The 17,615-nt window shown below is 35.3% G+C and overlaps 1 long non-coding RNA gene across 2 annotated transcripts in view; it reads left to right on the forward strand.

Annotated features, from left to right (window-relative positions):
- LOC127128212 (uncharacterized) overlaps positions 1-14,397 on the forward strand; it is a 33,439-nt gene extending 19,042 nt beyond the window's left edge. For both annotated transcript variants that reach the window (XR_007805773.1, XR_007805772.1), the window contains exon 3: positions 14,080-14,397. This is a non-coding gene — a long non-coding RNA (uncharacterized LOC127128212). The remainder of the gene's footprint in view (positions 1-14,079) is intronic.
- The last annotated feature ends 3,218 nt before the right edge of the window (positions 14,398-17,615 follow it).

Below are 17,615 nucleotides of genomic sequence, written 5' to 3' on the forward strand. Positions count from 1 at the left end.
GTTCCTATCAAGGGTACGTTAGAGAACTCTCCACATCTTGCGATGACATCCTTTATATCCCATTCCCTTTTGTACCATAGAATTGAGTTGGCAGAGAGAGATGCGAACCTTTGCGGCAATGTCAGTTTGTTTTCGGCGAAAGGTCCACTTTGAGGCATGCGGGCCCTCATCCAAAGATGTAGCATAGGAGCGCAACAAAGGTAAGTACCTCCCTTCTTCTCATGCCTTGTATGGAAGGTATGGTAGAAATCGGCAAGTAAAAAAGGCACTGGATTCTTTGTTAAAAAGACTTCAACTCCTAATTGATCCACGAACTTGTCCAGATTTGGGAAGAGGACAATTCCATGAATCAAAAGTGCCAAGGTTGCACTACAAAAGTCGGGTCTTCCTTCTTTAATCATTTCCCAAGCATGGGCTTCTAGGAACTTTTGAGTTAAACCTTTGAGGAATCCTTTAATGCCCCAATTATCCACTAGCTTGTTGGTGTTAATACCCAAAGTGAGTGAGAGCTCGGTCAAACAGAATCCTTCTTCCAATTTCGGGAAAGGGTTGTATTCCTTGATTGGTCGATTGAGGAGTCTCTCGAGGTCTTCCAAGGTTGGAGAGATTTGGAAGTCGGGGAAAGTGAAGCGTCTTAAAGGGACGTCATAGTATTGGGACATTGTAGTGATAGCACAATAGTCAACTTTCTCGGTTAAAAGATCTACGATGTTCCCAAAATTAGCTCTAAACTTGTTGTCTTTGAGAGTTACAACCTTTGAACAGAGGGCCTTTAATGACCTGATGTCGGGACTCTTGAAGCGGAAAGAAGAAGTGTTTTTCCTTGTTGAAGTATCCATGATTGCGTCGGAAAATAGTCTTGTAATTCTGCGTTCGAACAAACGAAAATTTTAAGAGCTTTACTTATTATTTTGATGATGAGTGAATGTATGAATGAATGATTGGTTTATTATTTCCACAGGATTTTAGGCATGGGTTCATGGTTTTGGACCATCGTGACGAAGCATGGAGTTAATAATGATTGCTTAGTAAACCAAGGCTCTCGCTTTATGTGATCTAAGGCTTTGGGAAAATTAGGTGTAAGACACTGCCCCTAGAGTCATGGACTTCCTTGACTGTCAGCCGCTTATGTCAATTTACTTGCCAGGCGACTGCTTCATCAAAGTCATCTACTCTAAGTGAGATCTTCGTATCGACCCTTACAAGGAAGGCACCTCGGTGGCCTATACTACGCGACCATCGGTCTAGGCTAGCCATAGTTTTAAAGGTTCTAAAAGGGGTCTTAGGGTCATTGACTCTAGTAAAAGAAAATATGCTTACGTCGAAAGCACGACGGTGATCAATCCCCTTAAGAGAATCTACCATTAAGTGAGGTTCTCGTACGACCCTAACGAGGAAGCCACCTCACTGATCAATACTACTCAACCTCTCCTATCTCAAGCAAACTCTCAGACTCGGGTGGGGAGTCTTTCACCCAAGGTTTTTTTCTTTGCAATCATTATTGCTTCCAAAAATTCTTCGTCACAGAGTCAGGGTTTCGGACCAACAGGTAAACAAAGAAAATATGCACAGGTTAGTAAAGAAAGCAATATATACAGAAAAAATAGATAACAGATAAATCTCCACATACGTAAAAGAGGAAACAACCCAAACTAGGTTAGACTTGCTTAGGGAATTTCGTCTTCCCAACAGAGTCGCCAGCTGTCGCTACCGGGATTTCACGATAACGAAATTAGGACTAAAGAGATGCCAAAGAGAGGCAAAGTCAGAAGAGTCGCCACCAAATTTTATTTAGTTTACCTCTATCGGAGAGGAGAGGGGAAATAGTCGATAAAACCCTCGGAAAAGAGACGTGCACAGGAAACGCTAAAAGAGAATAAGGAACCGGTCTCGCAACCGAGATTTGGGTTTGGAAGTCGGTTACGTAAGGGGAATGTATTAGCACCCCTTACGTCCATGGGAGCCATTTGGGTTGTTTTACATACATGGGATTTATCTATTATTGTTTTATTTTCAAAAGAATGTGTGAAAAGAAGGGGAGTGTTTTTGTTATTATAGTGCTCGCCAAGGATTGTGGCCCTTGTGCCTACGTATCACTCATTCGGGGATGAGGAATCAGAGCTCCGTAGTTCGGAGTAGAAAATATTTGTGTGTTGGTTGATTTTACCTTTGAAAAAAGGGTTTTCGGGATGATGCCCTAAGGCATAAAAAGAGTTTGATGAGTTGTATTGTTTTTACCTTGAAGAAGGGTTTTATGAAAGAATGTTTGTGATTATATTGTACTAAAGTCTATGGGTGGAGGTGATTATTCTAGACAACAAGCCAAGCGTCTTGCGTCCAAAATAATTAGAGTAAGGGTAGGAATGCTCCATTCTCACTCATTCTCCACCACTTAAGGCTCGTGGCGCACAATAATAATCGTAATTATTAGGTGTTTTGAATTTGATTATAAAAATGCCACTTGACGTTGAATCTGAAGGAGAATTGCCATCAAAGGCGCAGCGAAATTTAAAATTTTCTCCATTTAGTGATCCTTACGAATGGGCATGATCAGTGATAGAATCGTTACCTCTTGTGGCAATTCAAACCTTTGGTGCAGATCTCTTGTAACGATCAAAACCTTGGATACAAATCCACGGAGCGATCACGAACGTTGAACGATGACAACGTCTCTACTCAGTCCATACGAACGGGTTCCTTCAATCTCAGTGCTAGCTGGTACAAATGAAGGCTTTGAGTGAGAGAGAGAGAGGGAAACGAAATTCCAAGTCTTCACTTGAGTTTTAGTCTCAGTGGCAATGCTTCTACCCAAGGGTTCTATTTATAGAACCACTTGTGTGGGCTTCAAGCTAAAAAGCCCACTTAAGTGTATTTTGGCCCATATCTCATAATATGCCAAAATCACTTAAGTATTTGATACCTTACCATATTTCGTACTCTACTTAAGTACACCGTACCTTACGATATTCTTTAGTTACTCTATCTCTCATCAATCCGTCCTTTGTGTGTGACCCTGTAGATTTTCGCGACGTTGGCAATTATATTAAATCACGCATTTAACATAATAAATAGTGAGCGGTATCTAGCAACACATCACTGCTACCCAAGACACGAAAATGTCATGTGATCTGACAAAAACTCCTATGATAATAATTATGTGTATAATTACCCTTTTGCCCTTATGTCTATATTGAACACAAGGTATAGACTGTGTCATCCTTGTCCAGTTCAATATTGGGCCCATAGACATTTATCCTGTTACGCAGGATGGGCAAATTCCATCTAGGACACTCATGTCCCTCAGCATGCTTCGTGGAGTACCCATCAATTGTCTTTATGGTTATCCAGTTACGGATAACGTTGGATCAGCAATAAAGCACTCGACTCTACATCCAGGGTCCATAGTGGTTTCAGGTCGAAGAGTGGTATACACCATTATCACCATGAGAATAACTTATGACACTTTGCATAACTTTCTATATAGTATTCTCATAGCGGGTCAATCCGGTATAAATATTACTCTTAATATTCATACCTATGTTTAAGACTTGATAACTCCTTATCCATGATCCATGAGATGTGATCATCAGTCTACAAACATAATAGTCTTAATGCTTTAATGTTATCCCACTTCACAATAAAGCTCGACTACAGATACTTTAAGAATAGTGTCCTTATGTTTAATGTGATCTCATGATTAAGTCATACTTGATACATTAAACGGACTAGCTATTCTAGGGACTTTATTAATCAAACATAATAAAGAAAAAGCCTTTTATTAATTAATAAATAATTCGATACAAGTACCAAAAGTATTGGCCTCTAGGGCTTACACCAACAGAATCAAGGGTTTATTTTATTTTGATTATGAAATTTGGCTTATGCAACATGAATACGAAGTAACCAACAAGAAATTAAAGAGTCTCATTGTAAGGTAGCCCAAGAGAAAGTCTTTTGTGTGCAAAAGTGACATAAGCTAAACAAAGGATAATGGTCTTACAAACATGTCCCCCTAAGGTGGTGTCATGATGCCATTCTTACAACATGAATGTAAGTTTCAAATTAAATCCAACATTTACAAAGTATCACAAAGATAAGGGAAAGACCTCCAAGCAAGGGTCCTAAAATGAAATCCTCTAAGTCCAAGTTGATTAAGAGTGAAATGAATATTTTTGTCTTATCATTTTATCATGTTTTTGTCGTTTTTAATGTTTGATGATAATAAAATAAATAACAAGTAAATAAACATGCATGATGAATTTGTACAATGATGATGATGATGAGTACTTTAATGTAAATTACAAGGTAATGACATAAAAGTAAATTACAAGATAAAGAAACAATATCACAATAATAACGGTTAGTGAATATAAATGATATAAAACAAATATAAGTCAATAATACCAAAATCACGATAACAAAGGTTAATGATAAACCAAATTAATGAAGTATAATTAGTGCTTAGTAATATGTACAAAAATGAATATTTTTGAAGACTATTTTCTTAGGCCAAAAAGACTTAAAATATGACACATTAAGGGATAGCTTATCATTGATGCAAAGTATTGAAGATGATTAAAAAATCAACTAACAATAGATTTGTAACAAAGAAAGTTATGCAACCTTAAGTCTATCTATTAATATTTTAAAAAGAATGATTTTTTCTCTTTCTTTTGTTTTTATTCCTCTTTTATTTAATAAGATAATAAGATAGTAAATAAATTAGCATAATGTAAATGATATAGTTAGATAACAATAAACATGAACATAAAATATTTGAAATAAAGTGAACAATAAAAGAAATTGCAAAAAAATAATAAAGTGCAATAATATAAATGTTAGGAGTTAGTAGTTAGTGAACAAGAACATAAAGTAAATGAAATAAAATGAACAATAAAATAAATTGCAAAAAAATAAAGTGCAATAATATAAATGTTAGGAGTTAGTAATTAGTAGTTAGTAACAATAAGCAAATGGATTAGCAAGTTAATGTAAAGACATGGTTTCATCTATGCATCAAATGACCCAAATATGGTTAAAATAGAGGCAATCTATCAATGCCTCAAAGTATCATGAATGATTTATTGATCAACCATAGATAGGTTTGAAACATTGAAGATTTAATCAACTCTAAACAACCATGGTCATGATCTAATAGACCTCATCAACCAAACAAATACAACAACAAGTCCATAATAAAAGAAAATGATAACACACACAAAGCAACCACAAAAAGGTGAAAAAAGATAGTAAGAGTAAAAAATCTTTAAAAAAGGTGAGTAAACCAAAGTTAATCATTTTTTTGCAAGCTTTAATCTAAACCATCTCAAAAGACCAACCAAGAACAAGCAACCGTTTTTAATCAAAAAAAGAAACAAAAAAGTTAAAAAGTTTAAGTTAAAATCATTACCCACAAAAATGTGAAAAAAAGCTAGGTAGAAAAATGGTGTTGAGCTTGAATGTGAAGCAAGGGGTTTGGAATGAAAATATTTGTGGTGAAAGCTTAGTAAAGGGGTTGGGTTATGAGTGTTAGAGAGTGAGAAATTTTGAGGAAAAAATGTGAAATGAAAAAAAAAAAGTTGTTGGTGGTGACTTTTGGGAGGGAAAGGTTTTTTGGTTTTGATTTAGGTTTGGAGAAGAGGGGTTGGATGATATTTTTTCAGAATTTTTGGGGGCTAGAAAGCATGAAAAATGAGGGGGAATAGTGCATATATTTATAGGGAAAGCAAGTGGAAAAGTGGGGGGAACCAAATATCCTTTGTGCAAAAAAAGGCTTATTTTTGGTGTCTGCGTAGGGCAAATCGATTTACCTAGTTTGGTAAATCGATTTCCCTATTTTTTATTTTTTATTTTAAAACTCATGCCTTGAGTCCATGCAATATGTCTTTGGTTATTAAAGTTCAATGAAATTATGATGATGAAATAATGAAAGCATGCATGTGCAGTAGGGCCATGGATCAGATGAAAGTTGTATCGGAGTAGGGTGAATTTTGGGGTATGACAACCCTCATCAAAGATCATCTTCATCACCATTTAGAAATTCACATTGAAATTCTAAAATGGTGGAACTTAGCCACAATCCAACTTCAACAAATCACCCATCAATAATTTCTACATTATCATCAATAATCATGATCTAAAGTTTATCAAGTTTCATCAACAATCATCATTCAAAGTTCGTCAATTCAAGCTGATTCATCAATATTCTACATTCAAGATTCATCTTCTACATCTGGCACGATACTAATGGCCATGCGCAGTATAATAGGATAAAATAGACAAAAAAAACCAAACAGAAGCATCCCATGTGAGTAGGTGTATAACCCGCATTGACTTCTTCCTTTTTTTTGTTGATTGTGGTGTTTTTTTGGCAAACTGGGCTTTTGGTTTAGTGGGCGCCCTTTTGGGTACTTTTCACTTCCAGTACACCCTTTGAAAACCACACCCCCACAGTGATTTCAAATTAAAACAAAAACCAACGAATATTATTGGGCTTACAATCTTCATCTGCACCCCGAATTCCTAAATGCCCTCATGTTTTTATTTTCATCACCCCTTTGAAAATCATTTTGTTAATTATTATTACAACTAATTTTCTCTTTTAACCATTTTTTCTAACAATTAAATCGACATTTTCTATGCATGTTTCATTAGAATTATTTTTTTTAACTAGATTAATTTTGTTAGAATTTAATTCTATTTTCAAATTATTAGGATTAACTTTTAATTGAATTTAATTGCTAATTTCTTTCTTCTAATTTCATTTTATGGTATATTAAAGATCATGTCTAACATTCATGCCTTTTTATTTTGTTCGTAATTCAATAGGCTTGAGATGTATTTTTGGCATGTTTATCCCTTTGATTAGTCTGTCAAGTTCAATCTTAATCTATTAATTACATTTGAATTAGACCTTTTATGTGATTTATCATGAATAATTGCATGCTCTCTTAGGTTTCTATCCACATTTAAGTGATCATAAGTCCCCTGATCACTTAAATTGGATTTGATTTTTGACTTGATTTCATACTTGATACTTTAGATTAATCATCCATTCTCTCACTTTTCAAAACCCTAGAACCATTCACATCCTGTTTTTCTTTATTTATTTAAGACTATAATCTCTTTTTCTAAACAAACTAAAATACTTAACAAACACGAGGCGAATTATGCACCACGAGCCTTAAGAAACGGAGAAGAATGAGAGGGGTTATTCCTATCCTTTTTCTGAGTATCTTTTAATTTGGGACGTAGGCCCCAACTATTCAAAGTATTCACCTTCGTTCATAAACTTTAGTGCAATTCAAATAAGTACAATCTTCTCAAGTTTAAAATTGATCACAACTCATCAAATTCACGTGTTCGCCTTAGGGAATTCAAAAACCTTTCATAAAGGACATGTTATATTCGTTCTACTATAATTCAACAACACGTAAGCCTCCCATGCGCGAGCATACAAGCTATGTTTAATTGTTAGAATATGATCCAATGACATTCATTCTACCGTAAATAAATAAACGCTTAAGTCTCCCACGCGCGAGCATACAAGCAACGTTTAATTTCTAGAACACAAACGTTAACATCGTCCACTAAAATCAATCAACAAACACTTATTTTCTACCATGAATTACGGAGCTCTAATTTTCTCATTACATTATGAGAATACGTAGGCACATGATTTCGAAATCTTGGAGAGCTCATTACTTAAAAACTTATTTTTCCCCTTAATTAAAACCAATCACAAGTAACTTTTAGATGATAACACCTATCCGCGAAAAGAACAATCAAAATGGTTCCTGTTGAGTATAAAGAATGTGGGGGATGCGAATACCTTCTTCTTGCATAACCGACTTATGAATTTTCTCTTGGTTGCGACAAACATTTTCCTCGCCTTTTGGGGTTTTATCGATATTTTCTTTTTCCTTTGGAATAAATAAAGTTCAGTGGCAACTCTGTATTTTTTGTGTAGCGACAACTGGCGACTCAGATAGGGATAAAATTTCCCTAAGCTAGTCAAGCCTAGTTTTGTTTGTTTCCTTGCATGTTTGGTTGTTTATCTTTACTGCTTACTTGTCTATCCTTATTTTATTTATCGCATTTTACTGCTTTAAATGTTCTGTCATATTCTAGATATCTGTTATATTCTATGTTGTGGGTTGGGATGATGTTAGATGAGAGAAAAACTCTATACTCGAGCTTGATCATAAACACATGATAATATTGTGGCAAGAGTCGTGTTAACCTACTTGGTGTTATTCCACGATTAGGGTCAACACGAGATGCCATACCTAGATTAGATCCTTTGGGGAGCATCACTGTCTAACGAGTCATTCATTCTAGGCAATGGTCTCTTAAAATGGGTTTATGACTCTAGGGACCTTTATAGGGACCTCCTTCTTTGAAGACTAGTACCTACCTATGAGGGGATATTGGGTTTTTGCAGGAAACCAAGATCCTACATACCTTTATTATCATGTATACGTAGGACCTTTGAACCTGTATCGAGAATCATGTTTAGATTATCCAAAATATGTCAAACATTTGAAACTATATTATCTCATACTATTATTGCATCATATATATATATATATATATATATATATATATATATATATATATATATATATATATATATATATATATATATATATATATATATATATATATATATATATATATATATATATATATATATATATATATATATATATATATATATCAAACCTTTGAATCTAATATATTGCATATCATTGCATCTTTCGAACCTAATTTGTTTTTGCATAACATTACATGGCACTACATTCTTCATACATCTGTCAGCATACCTGCATATTTTCTCACCAAACAAAAAAAACCTCATATTGCCTTTTGTGTATAACCAGCTAGCTGATTTCTCGACACACGCTTAAAACTGGAAGCATGTCTCAAAGGACTATGGACGAACTTTAGCAAGGCCAGGAATTATTGAGGGAGGAGGTCAACCAACTGAAAACTTAGATAAGTCTAGTTATGGAAATCATGCAAACATTATTGAGAAAGGAAGGCAATCCCAAACCAATTGTCGTAACAGAGATGGTCACTTCTTTACATCTTCATGGTTTCACCTCATGTCATGGGCTGCCTCACGGATATTATCCATAACCCGGGCTTCCAAGGCCTCCCTACCAATAGCCATTGCATATTCCCTGACCAAGTCATAGGAACCAAGCGCGGAAGTAGAATCGGTATCCAAATAATCAGTAAAACTCCTATGCTCACTAAGCCCAACAAAGACCAAGAAGGCCAAAGAAAAAGTTTGAACTGACTCCCATGTCTTATGGTCAACTTCTCCCTCATTTTCTCCAAGGTTCATTAGTGCAGTTAAGGGATCTAAAGCCTCCTCCAACACCTCTTCCTCCTGGCTATGATATGAATTCCAAATATGAATTCCACTCTAGAGCACCCGGACACCTAATTGAGAACTGCAAAGATCTCAAGTACAAGGTACAAGAATTGATTTATTCAAGGTTTATCACATTCACAGCAAATAGCCTGAACATACTGAACAATCACATGCCCCCATATGTGAGCACAATTGCAATTCCATAACCAATGCAAGTCGAAGCAAGGATGGGTTTGAAGAGGTTGCATCCATTGGAAGATTTTGAAGAGGAAACTCCTTGGGGACTATCACATCAACTTCTACAAGCGTGATAACCCCAATCTATGGATGAATACAAAGGCTATTCATGTAGGGGATTATTAGAATGTTCAATCATTTTCATTTGTAGTCTTTTTTGTTTGTTAAGTGTTATTCACTTGTAAAACTTGTTAGTTTTTGAATGATAATAATAATGAAATGAATATGCATGTTTTGAATAAACCCATTTGTGTTCACTCATATTTTACTCATCAGTAGCAAACTCTTGTTTAAGCAAAAATCAAAAGGAGAGTGATGAAAACAAAACACATGAAACTACTGGTTATATGCTTTTGGATAAAACCTTGCTGGCGATGTAAGGCATTGTTTCAATTCTCAAACATCGAAGATATAAAAAAGATAATCCCTAGTCAACCCCTTTGAGCCTAGGAGTAGGAGTTTCTTTCTGTAAGAAAAAAACCCTCAATCTTAAACAGGGACAGGGTAGTCTTCAGTTAATTTTACCATGTGTTAAAATTTCAAAAGGAAAAAAGGAGTATCCCATCTGAGGATCGATCACATCTTATCCCTTATGCGAGGTCGATAATCGCAAATCCACAATGATTTCCCCCTCACAAACAAAAGGAACTAGACAATCACAACCCTTTCAATAAACCAAACGAACAAATGTCACATAATTTGTTTCAACAAAAAGATATGAGAAATTAAAAAAAAAAAAAGAGAAGAAAAGCCAACTAAGTCGAAAACTCGAAAACGAGTGACCTAGGAAAAAGTTAGGGCATCTCGGTGGACTACAAACTAAAAAAATTAGTCCAGGAAAAATTAGAGAAAGAAAAACGAAAAATAAAAAGAAAGGATCAAAAGGAAAAATACTCAGCAAGAACAAATTCATGTGACTACAAACAAAGAAACAAAAAGTGGGCGACTGCCACTTGTCGCACCGCCAAAAATACCTGAGCGCATCACACACCCAATTATACAACAATCTCCACCAAACTTTATTTATTCCCGAAGGAAAGGGAAAATATTGATAAAACCCAGGGGAAGAGAAACGGGTAAGGGAGTCGGTTATGCGAGGGGAAGGTATTAAGATTCGTCACATCCGTTGTACTCAACGGGAACCATCTTGATTGTTCTTTGCGTAAACGAGTGCTACTATATAAAGGTTACTTGCAAAAGGGGAAAATAAGTTTATTAATTAATATGCTCACCAAGGATACAGACTCTTGTGCCTACGTATTCTCATAGTGCAATGACAAAATCAAAGCTTTGTAGTTCATGGTAGAAAATACGGATATATTGGTTGTTTTCAGTGAACAATCTTAACCTTTGCGTTCTAGCAGTTAAATGTTGTTTGTATGCTCGCGCATGAGATACTTAAGCATTTGTTTATTTGCGGTAGAATGGATGGGCTTGGATCGCAGTCTAGCAGTTAAACATTTGCTTGTATGCTCGCACATGGGAGACTTAAGCGGTGTTTGTATTGTTGTAGAATGGAAGTAACATGTCCTTTGTGAAATGCCATAAGGCAAAAAATTAAGTTTGATGGATTGTGATTGATTTTAGATTTGAAAAAAAAGATTGTCTTGATTTGAATTGCACTAAAGTTTATGAATGGAGGCGAATACTTTGAATAATTAGGGCATATGTCTCGAATTCAAAGATATTCAGGACAAGGATAGAAATAATCCTTATTATTCTTCTACATTGCTTAAGGCTCTTGGCATTCAATTTTAAATCATATTTTTAAGTGTTTCTAAATTTACTTTCAAAAATGATTTTAGTCTTAAATGGACAAAGAAAGAAAATGGATGAAGATCGATGCATCGTTTCTTGTGGAAAGATGTTGAATGTGTAGAAGAAGACTTGACAACTATTTGATTTGAATTTCACTAAAGTCTATGAGTGAAGGCGAATACTTTTAACAATTGGGGCCTACGTCCTGTATTCAAATATACTCAGAACAAGGGTTAGAATAATCCCTCTCATTCTTCTCCACTACTTAAGGCTCATTGCGCACAATTCGAACCGCAATGACAAGTTGTTGAAGAAGATTCTCTTTGTTGTGCTTGATGTTCATAGTCTTGTATGATGTCTTAATCTTGAATAATCCAGTGTACCAATGCAGAAGGTTAATCCCATCAAATGATCAAGAGACTTTTAATCACTTGATTAGATAAAAGGATCAGATATATATCAAGGGACCATTTGATCAAAGACAACTTTGATTAATCAGTCAATAAGGGATAAGATTAAAGTAAGAACAAGCACGTTGATTTTTAAGTCTAAAACCTAAGGGAATCAAAATATTATCAAGTATGTCAATTTCTAAGATTAATACTAATCTAAAATTAAAATGAACACGACATTATTTCAAAAAATTCTAAGCTGAAAATCAACCTAAAAGACTCATGATTAATTTCTAGACTAAGGTGTATTATTTTTATTATTTTTTAAAATGTAACATTAAAACCTAAAAAGTCTAAGTATGTTATTTTTTAAAGGTATGAACTAAATTGTAAAAACAATTCTAATAATTACTATAGGAAATTCTAATAAAATGTGTAAAATATTAAAAATGATATTTAAGAAACAATAAAGCTAAGAAAATAAAATAATAAACAAGATCAAGCTCAAACTGTATGGAGGTGCATTGGACTGGGGGTATGCCATGAAGAAAGGCCTTGGGCTTCAGGATGGAAAACCCATCGTTGGTTGTTGTAGTTGTTTCAAAAAGGGGGTTGCAGGAATAATTAAGGGGGCATGGTCAACAAAAAGTATGAGACTGTTGTCTTTTAGAGCCCAACGAGCTCAAGCCAAAGTAGGAAACTTCTCAGCAAAGTAACATTCCACCATGTTCTTGTTTCAAGGCATTAGCCACTCTCTCCCACATTAATAAATGCTCATCACCAGAGCTAGCTCCGCCGCGTCGGAGGTGGCGGAACGACTCCTAAATAGCCAAAACCTAAATCAAAATGATCATAACCCTTTTGCCTCTCTCAGTCTCGCCCTACTAGATCCTAAATTCCAATAGATTCCCACATCGAAGCGAAGAAAAAGGATGAAACCTAAGAGCAATTTCAGAAATTACATGACGTATGGACTTCACAAGGGATCCAAACCTTAGGGGTTTGGTCCCTATGATAGTCGTTGATAATGAATTGAAGGTGGTTAATGTGTGAAAATGATTGAATCCCCATGAATTTGCAGTGAGGCTAGAATATATAGAGGTTTAAACTTGTAACTGAATCAGGTGCTTTGGGCAACAGTTGGGGAAAGTCATTTACAGTTAGGGCAGCCGTTAGAAAGTTAGTCAAATTGTGAAGGAAGTTAGTAAATGAAATTAATAGAGTTAGGCTTGTAGTTAAGTTAGTTAGATTGAATTGGAAACTTATTAAGTTAGTTAGTTGTGACTCTGTTAAATTCCTGTTGTTAGAATTTGAATTAGATTGAACATTGTTGAGTTAATTATAAGGAACTTGCAGGCTGTAATTAATTAGAATCATGCTAAGTTGGTAAAAATTAAATAAGTTAGTTAGAAAGATAACGTTGGTTAATCATTTTGGATGTGGTGTAAGAGTTGTTATGAAATGTTACCTAATGAATAATTCACTTTTAAATGAAGATAGTTGATAGCTTGAATTGTAGTTAGCATGAAAGAGTATTAGTATACTGTAGTTTGGGAGATTAGTTAAACTGAATAAACCTTAAGTTATGCAATGCCCTTATTATATTTCGAAATGTTGATATTAGCTAAGTCTGCTCATAGGCCCTGAACTATCAAGACAATTAGTGGTTCATATTGGAATTGAATTAAAGTTAGTGTAATTTTGAATTGTGGAATGCTCACATGTTAAGACTTGATATTTTTCTGTTAGTAGTTGAATTGAATTTGACAATTGGTTAATTTTTTAGGTTAGTGTTATGAGTTAGTAAGTTAACATGGTTAGATCTGTTATAACCTCAATTTAGTTACTGAAATTAGTAGGTTGATAGCAGTGAGATGAAACTGAGTAGGGGTTAGTGGAATATGAAAACGGTTTTCACTTTGGATACTTAAAATCAGTATGATGTTAAAAATTGTCAAAAGAATGTCAAAGTTGCTAGTGGATTGTGTTTGAAGCAACTTAAAAATCTAGTTAATTTGATTGTAATTTGACCCATGTTAGTCATGTTAGAAAAATGGAAGTGTCATTGATGTTAAAAATACTTGAACTGCTATGTGACTGCTTGGATATGATTGTATTACTTAAATGAATGAAGTTGTTTTTGTGCACTGCCTGAATCATAATTGGACTATGACATTGTGGTTTGGTTGATGTTTTCCTTATGCCTTGGTTTGTTATATGTTGGACCGTTATAAATCAAGATTATTGGTTATGTTTGAATTTATGTTGAAATAATGTAATGGTGTATGTTTTGTATGGCTGATATTAAAGGCTTGTTGTGTGAAGACCTTGGCATGGAACAAGGCATGGAGCAAGTCATGGTATAGTGAAGAATCATCAAGAATCATGAAGACTTGAAGTTTGTAGAGGTTCACGGGAATGGGAATAACTTGTGAATGAAGAAAATGTAGGAATTAGGATTAGGATTAGTGTTGACTTTGTTCAACTATTTGACCAAAAAGTCAACAGTTGATCAAAGTCAATTGTAGGTCAAAAGGTGAAACTTTGTGTAATTTTGTATGGACTTTGTAGTTTTTGGTCTTGTGTAATGGAATGGATATCTTGGCAACGAAATGGACTTTTATTTAAATCAAATGGACCTTGTTCTCAAGTAGAACCTTTTCCCTCCAAAACTATTTGAATTGGAATTGAAAATGATCATGTACCATGGAACCTTGAAAGTTCTTGTAATGAAAATGGATCTTTGAAGGAAACACTTGATATCATGATACCAAGGCTTATCATCTTTGAATTCTTCTGATGCAAACACATGAGCAGGCCTATCAAGGCACATAATTTTGATATTGGGCACGTCATTCCAATGATTTACTTTATACATAGAAGACAAAGTAGCCAAAGCATATGTCATCTGATTCTCTCCACGAGGTATATAATGAAACTCAACTTCGTTAAAGAAAGTTAATAACCTCCATGCATAATCTTTGTAAGGAATCAGGCCAGGATGATGAGTCTCTCATTCTCCTTTAATCTGATTAACCACCAAGGTTGAATCGCCCTATACATCAAGAATCTTAATTCTCAAATCAATGGCATCTTCAAGACCCATGATACGAGCTTCATATTCTGACGTGTTGTTCGTACAATCAAACATCAATCTTGTAGTGAAAGGGATATAACAACCCTGAGGAGTAATCATGATTTCCTCAATTCCATTACCATAAGCATTAACAACTCCATCAAACACTAAACCCCACTGGGATCCAGGCTCTAGTCCTTCTTCAGGCAATGGTTCATCACAATCTTTAGCTTTTAAGTACATACCATCTTCATCAGAGAAGTCAAACCTGATGGATTGATAATCATCAATTGGATGGTGAGTCAAATGGTTTGAAAGAATAATTCCTTTAATCGCCTACTGAGTATGATATTCAATATCATATTCAGATAATAACATCTGCCAACGAGCAATCCTCCTAGTCAAAGCAGGATTTTCAAAAACGTACTTGATTGGATCCATTTTGGATATCAACCAAGTGGTATGATTAATCATATACTGCATAGACGTTTGGCATCCTAGTCTAAAGCACAACAAGTCTTCTCAAGCATGGAGTACTGATACTCACAGTCTATGAACTTCTTACTTAGATAGTAGATGGCATGCTCCTCTCTATCAGTTTCATCTTGCTGTCCAAGTATACAACCCATGGACTCTTCTAACACAGTTAAGTACATGATAAATGGTCTTCCTCCCACTGAATGAGACAAGATAGGAGGTTCAAGCAGATACTCCTTGATGTTGTCAAAAGCTTTCTGACAGTCTTCTATCCAAACACATTCTTGATATTTACGGAGAAGCTTGAAGATTGGCCCACATGTGGCAGTCATGCGGGATATAAACATGGAGGTGTAATTTAGTTTCCCGAGAAAACCTTTGACTTACTTTTCTATCTTGGTGTAGGCATATCTTAAATATCTCGGGCTTTATCAAGATCCACTTCAATACCCTTTTGGCTGATAATGAAGCCCAACAACTTTCCTGAACAAACACCAAAAGTACACTTATTAGGATTCAAGTGGAGTTTAAACTTTCTCAAACGCTGAAACAACTTCAACAAATCCTCAACATGATCTTCTTCAGTATTTGACTTAGCAATCATATCATCGACATAGACTTCTATCTCTTTGTGCTTCATGTCATGGAAAAGAGTAGTCATGGCTCTCTGGTACGTTGCACCAATATTTTTCAAATCAAAAGACATCACTCTATAGCAGAATGTTCCTTAGGGTGTAATAAATGTTATCTTTTCCATGTCCTCGGGTGCCATCTTGATCTGATTATAACTGGAGAAACCATCCATAAAGGAGAAGACATTGAACTTAGTTGTATTATATACCAACATGTCAATGTGTGGCAGAGGAAAATCATCCTTTGGGCTAGCTTTGTTCAAGTCTATATAATCAACACACATTCGAACTTTTCCATCCTTCTTTGGAACAGGCACAATGTTGGCCACCCATTGAGGACACTAAACAATAACAAGGAAACCAGTATCAATCTACTTCTGAACCTCCTCTTTGATCTTAACAGCCATATCAGAATGAGTTCTTCTCAACTTCTGTTTAATTGGTGGACACTCTGGCTTCAATGGTAATCTATGCTTCACAATATCAATATCAAGACCTGGCATATCTTGATAAGACCAAGAAAACACATCCACGTGTTCTTTAAGAAGCTCTACCACCCTCTTCTTAACATCTAGACAAAGCAGTGCCCCAATCTTAACTTCTTTCTTGATCTCTTCAGAACCCAAATTAATCACTTCCAACAACTCTTCATGAAGCTGAATGGTCTTTTCCCCGTGCTCAAGCAAATGGGAAATCTCAATAGGAATCTCTTCAACATTCTCTTCTTTCATTTCAAACATAGGGAATTCAAAGTTGGGGGAGGGCATAGATTCATTGTTTTCAATGGGTTTAACAATCAATCTGCACAATGGTTTTATGCTTGATTTTAGAATATGAATAAATAAACGCACAAGCATGAAAAAGATATAAAAAGTGATTATTATCTTGCTTTTTTATGTTACCATTTTTTCAGAAAAAGCAAAAAAGCGAAACCAGAATATGGATAAAAAAATGACATTTTATTAGTGATGATAAAATTTGAAACAAAGCCCGCATAGATTCGCTTTCACCTTGGGCATAGTGAAAAGTTTTTTAAAAAAATAACCTTGGGCATATTACTTTGACAAGTGAACAACAGAGGAAACTTCAACAGCAGTCCAATTGTGGCACATCAATTCGTGCGTCACAAAGTTTGGCGCTTCTCGTTCTTGATCATCTTCCAGGATTGTAGTAACAGACAGATCTTTGGAGTGGATGAAACCAACACTGTCAAAAACTTCTTGAATACGCTTCAAATATCTACGGGTTGAACCGGGTGAGAAGCCTAAACCAACTTCGTTCTTGTTTTCAGCAAGTTCAACAACTTGGCCCCATCCGACAGATTGACTATTCTCCACAACCTGTTGGGCCTTTTTCAAAGAAGTCATGGATACCACATTCTTCTTAACAACATTATCAACAATGGAAAGAGCATGGAACGGATTTCCCACAACTTTGTCAGCATCAATGTACGAGAATGAAGAATGTGACTCGCCAACATGGCTTGCTCACCACCCATAATCACTAGCTTTCCATTCTTCACAAATTTCAACTTCTGATGGAGAGTTGACGTCACTGCCCCAACTTCGTGAATCCATGGACGATCCAGGAGACCACTATAGGCGGGATGGATATCCATCACTTAAAACGTAATCTGAAATAAGCACAGACCTATATTCAAC

Source organism: Lathyrus oleraceus, chromosome 3 (assembly GCF_024323335.1).
Source record: "Lathyrus oleraceus cultivar Zhongwan6 chromosome 3, CAAS_Psat_ZW6_1.0, whole genome shotgun sequence".
NCBI classification, from domain to species: domain Eukaryota; kingdom Viridiplantae; phylum Streptophyta; class Magnoliopsida; order Fabales; family Fabaceae; genus Lathyrus; species Lathyrus oleraceus.